Source organism: Hippocampus bargibanti, linkage group LG11 (assembly GCF_051943395.1).
Source record: "Hippocampus bargibanti isolate YZ-2025 linkage group LG11, ASM5194339v1, whole genome shotgun sequence".
NCBI lineage: Eukaryota > Metazoa > Chordata > Actinopteri > Syngnathiformes > Syngnathidae > Hippocampus > Hippocampus bargibanti.
Window position 1 is genome coordinate 8,309,609 of NC_142744.1, and position 13,123 is coordinate 8,322,731.

A 13,123-nucleotide genomic window follows, 5' to 3' on the forward strand; every position below is an offset into this window, starting at 1 on the left:
TTGCCTCTGAGCCTTTTGTCTCGCGTGCTGGCTGTGTGCCCCGCCGCCCATTGGGAGTATCTTTTAAAGTGGGAGCAGCCATTATCTCTGCAACACAGCTGTGCAAACAAGAGGTGCGTGGTGCGAAATGCTGTTCCGCCACTTTTTGTCACCATCTGTAATAGGTGGTTCACCTCAAAAAAAAAGAGGGGCTCGCCTCCAAAACACAGCGGCGTGCCATCTTGTCTCCGCGGGAGGCCAGAGGGCAGGGTGCCACTGCACTGCTTCATTTCCTCCTTTTAATTGGGCTATCTAAATGCATCCCCAGTTTGTCAATACCCGCCGGGGTGCCTGATAAAAATGATTTGTCTGGTACATTCGGCGGCATACTCTGCGTTGTTCCACTCGGAGGGCGCTCGCCCCGTCTGCTGTCAGCGGCGGAGTGTAATTTAGAGTGCTCGTTGCTTTTGATTTTCAATGAGCAGTCGGTAAAAATGGGCGCCACTCAATCCCGTGCCAATGCCCCCCTTATGTATGCCTTCTAGTCTTGTTTCCCTTCCGCTGCGCTATTTATCCTGTAACCCGCCAGTCAATATAAACAAATGACTCACGCCCACCTCCGTGGCGGAGGTAGGGGGGATATGATGACGCATAAATATGCATATTTCTACAGTCTTGGCTGCATTCAAGTCCTTCCTGGTTCCTCAGTTGATTTATGTATTTATCTATGTATGTATTTATTTATTTGTTTATCTATGTATGTATTTATTTATTTGTTTATTTTGTTTGTTTTTTTGTGTATTTATTTATGTTAAATGTAGTTGTTTATTTATTTTAAATGTAGTTATTTATTTAATTTAAATGTAGTTATTTATGTATGGATGTATTTATTTTAAATGTAGTTATTTATGTATTTTAAATGTAGTTAATTTACTTATGTATTTATTTTAAATGTAGTTACGTATTTAATTATAATGTAGTTATTTATTTATTTTGTTTTTTTGTGTATTTATGTTAAATGTAGTTATTTAGTTATTTTTAAAATGTAATTATTTATTTATTTTAAATGTATTTATTTATTTTTAATGTAGTTATTTATTCATGTTAAATGTAGTTAATTCATTCATGTATTTATTTATTTATTTATTTTAAATGTAGTTATTTATTTATTTATGCATTTATTTATTTATGTATTTATTTATTTTAAATGTAGTTATTTGTCTTATTATTTATTCATTTATTTGAAGGGAAAAGCCGAAAGGTAAAGAAGCGATGTTTTCATCAAATGGATTTGAGTGGATTAACCTTTATTAGTCTCACAGTGGAGAAATTTACATTTCACAGCAGCAAAGTGATGAAAGTAAGATAAAAGGAAAGAAAGAAATAGAAAAACAAAATACAGGAGCTGCTGGAAAGGCAGCCACTCTCGCTGCACCATCTTGAAGTCAAAATATAAAAAAAAACTAAATAAAAAATAATGTGACACAACACAAAAGACACACAGTCTCTCAAGCTTGAGAACGTTCTGCACCCTCTTTGTTGTATGAAGCAGTTCTAGATGAGAGAGCATCAAAGCGTTCTTTTCACCAGTAGATCAGGGACGTCATGGTGAAAAGTGCATGTCTGATACAAGCTAAATGTTGAAAGCAAATATGAAGCTGTAGCATCCATTGACGAAAAGAGATTCACCTGTCCCATGTAAATTTGCTTCAATTCCAAGCCACGACCGATCCACACACGCATCAGCGCTCTGCCAATTTTTTTATATTCTCCCAGAAATGCTCCCATTCGGGTACCCCTTAATTTATTTAATGCCGATCGGCCATGATTCGCCTTGACAACTTATGAATAATTTTGTGACTCGGCTTTTAGGGGGAATTCTGTTTCTGATTGGTTGTTTTTTTACCCCCTGAGAACTAAAGACAGACAGTCCAAAACTTATGGATAGGTACATTTATTCAATGCAATTGAAATGTTCTTGTGTCTCGATTATCAAATTCTCCAGACATTTGACTGCTCTTTTTATTTTGCGGGGGGTGTTTTAAATGCAAATACATGGTGACAGTTTAACGCACTGAAAAACACTGCCGTAAGAATCTTTATTTATACATAGCTCTGAATAATTTATTTCATTGTCAATCTGTAGGAGCGCCACGCTTCTCTCATAGCAGCCTTGAGGGAAATTAACTCACAAGTTGACAAGAGCAGTAACCAAGTGTCGGTAAATAGCAGATCTGGCGGGCCCGAAGAGTGTGAGGGTGGGAGGCCGAGGCGGTTGGCGGGTGTTGTATGTGGGAACAGGTGTAGCCCAGCTGTGTCTTTGGCTGAGATGACATTGCGCTGGTGTTAGGAGGCCATCAGCAGCACACAAACTTTCACAACTTTCCGTTTATGACACGGGTCAGCATTTTTTTTTTTCCTCCTGGCATGCAGCCACAAATGCGGAGGAAGAAACAACCCCCCCCCCCCCCCCCCCGAAAAAATATTATTTATTCGAATCATGTCTGTGTTATGGTATCATTCCAACACAGATGTCATGAATGAAGAATGTTTTATTCATTTATTTATTTTATGGTAATATCTTGAATGTGGTAAAGAAAAAAAAACATTGCCAGAGGCCACGCTTTATCGGCACCTAAGCATAAAAAAAACAAAACCCGAACAAAATCAGGAATGCCGCCCAGCGTCATGTTTTCAATTCCAGAATCAATGTGCGAATGGCAGTGAATGAGTTAAGCACTTTCTGCACCCTCTGTCGTATGAAGCAGTTCTAGATAAGACAGGCGTCATAGCGTCATTTTCACCAATGGATCAGGGATATCATGGTGAAATGTGCACATCTACTACAAGCTAAATGTTGAAAGCAAACACAAAGCTGTAGCATTCATTGACAAAAAGAGATTGTCTCACATCTCCTTTCCCACGTAAATTCGCTTCAATTCCAAGCCGCGACAGTTCCACATACGCATCGGCACTCTGCTCTAACGCTCCTTTCCTCTTTATCTTGAATGATATCAGACTCTTCCTTTTTGTCAGCCGCTCGCAGAACAACCAACCTCAGCTTGCCTCGCCTCTCCAGGAAGCTTTATTCCCTGAACTGTGAGAAAGTATTTTGGCAGAATGGACTTATTAGGCTTGCACAGACAGTCTGATATTGATATAGATTCAACCCCCCCTATCCCGTCCTACCGCCTCCAGCATACTCTCTTCCCGTTAGACGATGACGAGAGGCCTCCGAGCTGTCTGGCTCGATCCAGGTGTTCATCAGCCTTGGTGAGCTTTCAAGCATTGTTTTCCTCCTCGCCGGCTTGAATTGCGCTACTGAGGCCGCTGGACTCCCTTCAGATTGAAAAGGTTGTCACCTCTTTTCAGTGTTGGGGAATGAGTGGGGGGATGGGCGCTTGTCACAATGTTATAAATTCGTTCTTTGTAGAGGGGGCTTGGTGGTGGTGGTGGTGGTCTCTTTGCAAGCCTATTCAAACTTGTGGGGGGTTGGGAAGGTACCAAAAAAGGGCCTCAATTTTCACTTGGCATTTTAGCAATGATGGCAGTGGTCCCCTCTGTCTCACTCACTCTCTGTATTATTTGTTTCTCATGTTGTCCCCAAAAGACTGAGTTTGCAAGTAATTGCTCGCACGTAGTTAATTCCAGAGATCTAATTGTACAAAAAAAAGGAAAGAAAACACCCCCATGTAGGCCAGATGATAGTTTTCCCACGCAAATTTGGACAAAGCGCAGGGTGTGGTATAACGTTTCAGCCATTGTCCGTTGGTGCAGTGGGGGGAAAAAACATCACTTTAAATTTAGCGCAATAACATGTTTCATGGGATAATATCAGAATCAGAATCAGAATACCTTTATTTGTCCTGCAATGGGCAAATTTGCAAATATATATATATATATATATATATATATATATATATATATAAAGCAACTATTGAGCATCTTCTGGTTGTTTTTGTGTTTTTTTTTTTTTTTGTGACCAAGCCAAAATATTCCATGAAAACATCAAAGGAATATAAACCTTTTAAAGAAGGAAGATTAATAATTATTATTACTCTGGAATGTTCACCATCTGACTGTTTTGTTAACATTCCCATTGGCGCAGCACCATTTTACTCATTCACAGCCATTCCCGAATTGATATGTGATTTCAAAAGCATGATGTGGAGCACCATTCCCAAATTTGTTCGGGGTTTGGTTTTTCTTGCGGGGGTGCCAATAAAGTGCTGGTTAAGCCTCTGGCAATGTTTTCCCTTCCACGAGTGGGTAGCATTTGCCTTTTGTTCATGTTAGTTCTTTGGTACAGCTTCAGCGATATAAATCAATATATATGTATTGTATTTTGTACAGCCGCCCCCATTTCAAGCTCAATTAACTCCAGATCCATATAACTTGAGAATTAACTCTTTTTTTTTTAATGAAAGAAGAGAGTCTAAGGTTATTTTTCGCTAAGTTGAATGCTTATGTAGTGCTAAAACTCAATATTCTGTGGGTCCTGGAATTTGAGTGAAAATGACAAAAACCTGGCACTGTAGTTTACACATTTTTGCACGTCTGGCAGTGAATGAGTTCATGCGTGCATAAAGTAACAGCAGCCTCTACTGCCTTATAATTTGGTGTGCCTTATATATGGAAAAACGTTTCAAATATGTTATTAATTGAAGGTGCATTTTAGAGCCCGTTGTGCTTTATGCGCTAGAAATTATGGTATGTTCCCTTTTCTTCTTCTCTCAGGGGTGCATGGGTCCTAATTGTTCTACAGAAGTTTCCCCTGCACAGTCGATGACAGGGTTGCAACATTTTGTGCCGTTTGTCTCTCCCACTGGGCTTTTAGCAGGTTGTTTCGATGTATTATTTTAGCCCTTTAAATAAGCACACCGAACAGGCGCTGGAATTACAGATTAATCAGATGACCCATATCCTATTTTGTTCAAAGCTAGAGTGTAAAAAAATGGAGATAAAACAATTGCTGCTCCTGCTGCATGCGCACATCTTCAGCCTCCAGTGAAATTAAACTGTCGCTCATTGTTAGCAACGCAAAGAAATGTAGAACACATTGCACTTCGCCATTTTTCCACTGCGGAGTTTTAAGCCTAGGAGACATTCTACATTACTGCTTAGCGGAAACCCATCATAAGCAGTTTGAATCTTTTAGCTGACTTTTTGAAAAATGCGGTACTTTGTCGGTCATGCTTCACCGTCACACCGCCTGAAGGGAGACAAACATGGCAGATAACAGCTGTTAAGATAAAACAAAACATAAAAGACCGGGCCCAAAAAAATAGGTTGCATACAAATCATTTTATAGCATGAGGAATCCATGTCCAAAATTCTGAACATCCATCCACCTGTTTTCTATTGCGCTTATCCTCACAAGTGTTGATAGTGAGATGAAGCCTATCCCAGCTGAATTTTGCTTAACAGCCTGCGGTGGTTGCCAGCAAAGCTTAGGCTGTATATAAAAAACCTTCACATTTCCACTCATAGCTCAGGACATCTGATACATTTTTTGAGTGTTTTATCTAGGTATCTAGCTAAATATCTATTTATCTAGCTATCTCTCTCGCTAGCTCTCCATCTATGTAGCTATCTAGCTAAATATCTATTTATCTAGCTAGCTCTTTCACTAGCTCTCCATCTGTCTAGCTATCTAGCTAGCAGTCTAGCTAGCTATCCATCTAGCTATCTAGCTATCTATCTAGCTAAATATCTATTATCTAGCTTCCTAGCTATCTCTCGTTAGTTCTCCATCTATCTAGCTATCTAGGTAGCTATCCAACTAGCTAGCTACCTAGCTCGTTATCTAGCTAGTTATCTAGCTAGCACTCTAGCTAGTACTCTCGCTATCTATTTTTTTCGGAATGCTACTGCTACTTTGCGGGAATGTCTGAGTTCTCCCGTTTTATCATTAGCGTTCATGGAAAAAGCGAAGCTAACCCTTGACGGGCTAATTTTTAATTCCTCCGAGCAGTTTGGTTGAATTCTGAGTGGTCCAAGGGCCTTTCCCTTCATCTTGTATCGTCCCATATTCATTCTATTCTGTTAGTATCATCGATTTAGACATTTTGTGCTCTATAGTCAGGACAAATAAACATTAATGCTTTATTCGCCATGCTATGCTCCTCTGTGGTGATTTCAAAGAAAGAGTCACTCAACTCAAGTCTGAGTAGATTTGTGCTCTGTTGTATCTTCACCACTGGACTGTTTGGAAAAGCAAAAAGACATTGTTTTTTTCCCTTTTTTCTCCTTTTTGTGTGTGTGTGTGTGTGCTTAATCCGTGATTAACTCCCTTATATTGCACAATATTATGAATGGCATCATCTACCATCATTTGTCTTGGCCGTGACTTGCAGTGTCAGCAGTGTCAGTGATTAAAAAAAAATCATTACATGGACGGGAGAACATGGTTGAAGCATTGCCGGATGAGCCAAGTTCCAGTCCACACAGTATTACCGGGATAAATGAGCAAACTTCCCTCAAGGTCCCGAGGCCGTGTGATCTATTAAGGCGCTGTCGTCTCGGATGGCAAATCTTACAGAGCGAGGGAATTTTGGGAGTAGAGAATGGTTATGCTGACATACTCCTCTCGGTGCCATCCCTCGTCCTTGTAGGACAGAGGGAGGGGAGGGGGACACGGGGGTGGAAAGAAAAGAGCACCCAGAGGCTGACTTGGCTGTTCCTTTGAGCTCTATCCTAAATCCCACTGAACAGTTTTGAACATCTGTTGTGGATGATTAGCTCCGTGGCTAGCAGAGTTTTGACCGCAGGGAGTCGGTATGAGTGCGCTTGGGGATTGTGTGAGTTTCTGCACACACTTGAAAACTTGATAAATATTTTACATTGATGTCTTTTGTCCCACCTTTCAACCACCAGAAATGCAAATGAGAAAGTTATTGCATTGTATATAAAATTCGGCCACTAGAGGGCACCTATTAATCTCTCTAGAAGGAATTTTAATAATAATAATAATAATAACAATACATGTAATTTCTAAGTGCCTGTCAAAACTCTCAAGGACACTACAGTAACAGGATAAGGACTTTTTTGTGTGGGTGAGCAGCGGCAGCCATTCGCGCCAGTGTTCACTCTACCCGGAAGTAGAGAGCAGCTGAAAGCTCTGTCCCCCATCGTGCTAAGGCGGCCAGGGGGCTCACTGAGGTGGAGGGAGGAAGAGGATCTGAGGGAACGAGAGGGAATAGAAATTTGAAGAAGGTCAGATAGGTATGGGGGGCAAGGTTATGGATAGTGTTAAATGTATAAAGAAGAATTTTAAAGTTGATTCTATATTTGACCGGGAGCCAGTGGAGTTCTTGAAGAACGGGGTGTTGTGGTGAAAGGATGAGGTTCTGGTGATGATCCGGGCTAAAGAATTCTGGACTAGTTGAAGTTTGTGGAGAGGTTTCTGAGCTACACCAAGGAGAAGTGAATTGCAATATAACTGCAGACCCATATAATTTAGGTGTACTTGTTTTTTTCTGATGAAAGAACAGAGTCTAAGGTTTCTTACGCTGCATTTAATCTTGATGTAGTCCTAAAACTCAATATTCTGTGGGTCCTGGAATTTGAGTGACAATGACAAAAACCCTGGCACCGGAATGGACACATTTTTACACCTCGTCTGGCAGTGAATGAGTTCAAGATAGCCTGGCGATTTTGTTAAAGTAAAACAAACAAACAAAAATAACATCACGTGGCATCATACCACACTTTGCCGTTTCATTTCAAACTCCGGTGCTTTTCCGTTTGCTCTCCGATTGGCCACGGCGCTACAAGGTAAGGCCCCGGGCCTCCTCCTCCCCTCGCCGCACACTGAAATCTGACACCAGTGACATCACACAGTGGGTTTGGCTTCTCTCTTGCCATTGCTGAGCACCCTCTCAGTGTGTGAACAAGCTCCGCTCTCGGAAGGATCGTTCCAAAAACGCAACGCTGTTCTCGAGCTGGGATTGTAACACGGGGGAAGAAGATCCCCTTGATTTTGTTCACACCGCCAGTTTTGTGGAATCAGACAAGGGCATCTTGAAGAATATTTCGAGGGATAATCTTTTTATTTTATGGGGGATACCTTTGGATTGCCTTTCCTGGGATTAGAACATACTCTGGAATAAGTGCCCAAAAGTGAAAAGGAATAAACAGATATTTATTCATAATTGACATGATTGGGTAAGTTGAAACACCAAGAGTGACTTTGTTTTTTAAGTGGAATCGTACGAGAGGAAGCAATGCCGCAGGTGCATTTTTGGGACAACTATTGCCGAGTGGCTCAGCTGGGAGATCAGAAAAGTTGCTTCTTCTAATCTTTGCAATAAAAGTAACAAGCCGAGTTGATGTGTCACACTCGAGCGGTCAGGTATTTTCTTCCTTGGCTCTTTTTTGTGGGCTTCCCTTTTGTCCTTGCTCACTCTTGCTTGTTAAGCCAAAACAATAGTTTAACCTCGTCTTGGTTTAGCTCTATTGGCTTGGCTCTCTGGCAAATTGCCCAGTCTGCCTTCAGCCCTCCCCAAATGTATTCAAGAGTACATTGAATAGACGGGGATCCAAAAGAACGTCCCTTCGCTACCGCTGCAAAGGTGAGGCACCCTGCCGTTTCTGCCGAGTTAGGGCCTGACGCCAGGGCTAAACAACCTGCTTTTCCAGTTGCCTTTATCTCCTCGGGCAATGGGGAAAGCTAAAATTACAACGACGAGAATTCCAGTGGCACGCACAGACTTTAAAATCTCAGATAATTACGGGGGCCAACACTCAAAAGCCACAAATTTGACTTTTCAGCGCTGCCTCGAAGTATAACCTTGACGCAAAGCCTCTGGACACTTACTGTTTTATTTTAAGGAAGGGGGGGTCCGATAACCAAATGTAAATATGGGAGTCTTTCAGACAGTTGTTGCTTTTTCTATTTGCAGTGGCGCAGGGGAGCTCAAAAAGCCACACATTTCGCTTTCAGGAGCGATCCGCATTTCAAGTCTATGTTTAAGTCAAGCTGGGACTTGTTTTTTGTTAGTCTTAAAGGACAACCGACGCCTCCAGACAGGTTGTGTCCATAATTTGTAAAATCACTTCAAATGACTTCTACTGAGCGTATTTTACAAAGATTTCACCGCATATAGCTATATTTTACGTTTTAAAGGACAACTGACGCCTCCGGACAAGTTGTGTCCATAATTTGTAAAATCGCTTCAAATGACTTCTACTGAGCGTATTTTACAAAGATTCCACCGCATATAGCTATATTTTATGTTTTAAGACTCGCACTGAACATTCAGGAAGTCTTGTTTTTGAGTTGGTGACGATTCCTGACGTCATGTCACGGAAGGAACACTCTTGACTGAGAAAAGGACACAATGCATTTTGCGGTACTTTGCTTGGTCTGAAAACTTCGTGTTGATCCGTGTTGATGGCGAATTTAAAAGGAAACCACTTAAATAATGTGATGGTGAATTGTGTGTGGTACCAAGACTACTATTTGATACTTGTTGACACAAATTCCCAGCAGACAAATCAGCCCATTTTCAACGGAGCTTGGGCGCCATCTTGTGCATTTTCGGGGAGCTACATTGGAGTCCAGATGCCTCAAAATGACACGGAAGGACTTCTTTAATCGATTGCAAATGTTTATGCTTTCCTCTTCAGAACTGTTTGAATCATATTCATAACTGGATGAGTAACAAGAAAGCATCTTCTCCGAATCTGAAGCCATTGTTTTGATTCTAGAGCAGGACGTCTTGGTGTGATGTCACACAGAAGGGGGCTGGACTTTCTGAAACTCGCCATTTCCGGGGTCATTTTGAACTAGTTTTGGGACACTTGAAATTATTTTTATTGGTGTTTTGCATTTGACTAAAAATGTCAGCCAGTGTGTTTTGGGTATTTTAGATGCTATTTTTTCTGATGTCTTTGTTTTTCTGATGTCATTTAGGAAACAAAAAAATGGTGTCGGTTGTCCTTTAAGGAAGGGGGCTCCAATAACCAAATGTAAATATGGGAGTTTTTCAGACAGTTGTTGCTTTTTCTATTTGCAGTGGCCGAAGGGAGCTCAAATAGCCACGAATTATCCGGATTTCAAAGGTCTATCTTTCAGTCAAGCTGGTACTTGTTTCTTGTTAGTTTTAAGGTACAGGCTCTACTAACCGCATGTAAACACGAGAGTCGTTAGCTATTTGCAAACGTTGGGATTTCTCAAATTGAATTTTGCTTTTGGGCGCTGTTGGTATGTCACTCTTATTCCTGTTTTTTTTACTTAAAAAAAACAGTATTTCGTGGAATCGCATGTAAGCGTGGCAACCCTATATTGTTGTAGTTGATGATGGAGATATTGCTCATTCATCACAAATTTTGTTTGAGGGAAGCTGTTGGATTTTGAGGAACCAGTTGGCCACATCGCTGCGAGTTTGTTACCGTATTCCCGGCCGCTTTACTTTTAGGACGTCCTCAAGACATAAGCGCCGCATTTGTGAGCGGCAACGTTACAAAGCTATAAACCAAGTCTTCTGTTGACACTTGGGTCAACTGCGACCTTGGGGCAACCCCTCGCCCCATTCCCACCCGACCCCAACAACCAAAGATGGCCGTTAGAATGTCTGTTGAGCCGCTTAAACAAAGAAGACAAAAAGCCACGGTCATTTATTTAAACAAAGCCAATTCCTGTCCGCCTCGGGGTGACCCGTGGGTCATTTCTCCCCTTTCACCACCGCATTGCTGGTCAGTGACACTTCACACTGCTTTTTACAACTATTCCTCGGTCACTCATTAGTAATGTTGTGGGGGGTGGAGGGGAACCACCAGAGACATCCAGGATGGGATGAGTGGAAGTCTCTCTTTATCGTTATTAGATCTTGTGCAAATAAATATGTCTTTTCTGACTTGAGGGTTTTCCTTTTGAATGAATCACACACTGTCTCACGGGCAATCTGTCAATTTTCTTCCCTGTTGGATTCCTCAAAAGTAATTATGGATGGGAGCCCATGGATTTTTCCATTCAACTTGATTTCTCATCACGGGTGACTTGGATAGATGTTTAATGGACTATTGACGCGTGATAGGTTGATCTAATCGCTCTCGTCCCCGTTGGGATCACCCAGGGGGTTGCTTTAGAATCACAGATCTGATACAGTGTCACTACACATGCACAAAATGTCATGTTGCTGACTGATGATAACCCAAACACAAATAATCTAGCATATTTTACATCTGCTGTATTTATCTTTTTTTACATCACCAATATATTTTCCTTTCTGTATCACATTATGTTCAAAAAATATTATGATGATAAAATAATGAAAACACCACTACCGCAATATGGATAAAATATGAAAATGTAATTATTTAATCAGTTTTTTTTTATATTTTGCCATACTTAAGGGGAAATACACTGGAAAATAAATATTAAAAATGAAACTGTTGATAATAAATAAATTAATTAAAAATGAATAAATAAATACATAAATTGCAAATTTTCCTATTGTGGGACGAATAAAGGTTTTTTGATTTTGATAAATATATAAATAAATACATACGTACATACATAAATAAACTGATAGGTACATAGATAAATACATTACATTCCTATACATACATAACAAAAACAAACATGCATACAACAAAATACATAAATAAGTTCCTGTATATGATACCTGTCCATGTTAAGCGTTTTGTTGCAGCTTCAACTATTGTTAAACCGCTATATAAATCAATATGTATTGTCTTGCAAATACATAAATAAATGACATGAATAATCCAAAATAGTTTGCCAAAAAGATGGAGGAAAATATTAATGCAAAGGTGTTGCACATACGAAAAGCTAAGTTTAGCATCACTAGGCAACAGTCAGCGAAATTTCTGTCCTAATATATATATATATATATTTTTTGATTCAAATGCAATTAATTACAAATGCTGTAATTAATTTGATTAAGATTTTTAAATCAAATCCCGCCACTGTGAGTTCCTCCGCGATTCTCGCCCCTAATTTAAAGCAAGTGCAACGCTTTGATGTAGAACAGCCATGTTTGTGATAGGCCTCAAAGAAGTCAATGTTGTTTGATTTTTGCGCCAAGAATTAAACCGTCCGTCGGCGACAAGGTCAAAGGATATGCTTCGTGATGATGGGGTCTAATTGCCAGTCCTCCCTGCGCCAGGCTAAATAACGGTTTGATGCAGTGAGAGGGGGGCTGAATGTGCCAGATAGTCACGCATAATACCCAACTTCAATCAGCCACCACCAACCGTGCCGATGTGTTAGTTGTGTTGATAGTCACTTTCTGGGCACGGTTGTGACATTTTGCTCCTAGCGTGCAGTCTCATTCGTTGTGACGGCTGCTGAGATGAAATGTACGAAGGGGGTGGAATGGGTGATTCTGCGTTACTACTAAGATTAGTCGCAATAGCAAGGTGCTCACAGGGTGTTTGGATGACAGTCCAAAATAGATCTTTTCTGTATGTTGATATATTCAGTGTTGCTGAAAAGTATAAAACTGCTTTTGGACAAGCCGATAATGTCAGATTTATTACAAGAGATGCAGCACAGTAAATGGACACGGTGTCTATATATGATGACCGGACTTACAGAAGCTTACAATTTGAAATGACGATTGGTTTTATACCTCCACTCGTCTTTTTTGTCAGTGTGAAAATGGTGTTGTACTGAAGTCATCTCCCAGCCCACGTGTCCGTGCCCATGTGCAACTTTATAAAGTGTTTTCTTAGAAGCCTTTTGAACACGTCGTCATGGACATTTTGATTGTTTTTCGGTGTGTTTACTACTCAGAAGTGCCCCGTCACAGTGTTTCCTGTTTGGATTTCTCTGAACGTTCTTTGTTGCTCTGCTATGAGGTGCACATTTGAGTGAAGATTTTGATTGCCTTGTGACCAAATTGCCTACTTCATTGGTTAGCTCCAGTCTAAACGTTTTTCACCAATCACTGTTGCTGGAGGGACTGTGGAACATACAAATTGCATGTTACAGTCATTGAGATCCTAAATTGGTTTCAAAGTGTCAATTAGAGGCTTTGGGTCTTCAAAAACCGAATTAATGACTGCGGATCTGTGACTAGACTGGGTAAATCCATTGATGGCCTGAAGCTTATCAGTAAAAAATGTTGAATAAACTTGTCCAGAAAATACCATTGTTAATATTTTTGGTTGTTGT

General features: G+C 40.5%; 1 protein-coding gene across 14 annotated transcripts in view; it reads left to right on the forward strand.

Moving 5' to 3' along the window:
* LOC148891393 (receptor-type tyrosine-protein phosphatase F-like) overlaps window positions 1–13,123 on the forward strand; it is a 232,682-nt gene that overhangs the window by 48,878 nt on the left and 170,681 nt on the right. For 10 of the 14 annotated variants that reach the window (XM_089009062.1, XM_089009070.1, XM_089009069.1 and 7 more), the window contains exon 1: window positions 7,863–8,145. The exons of 3 other annotated variants lie outside the window; for them this stretch is intronic. The gene's annotated coding sequence lies outside the window, so the exon portion shown is untranslated. Of the gene's footprint in view, window positions 1–7,862; window positions 8,146–8,189; window positions 8,328–13,123 lie in introns of those variants that run through there. One more of the 14 variants, XM_089009065.1, reaches the window with a different exon arrangement.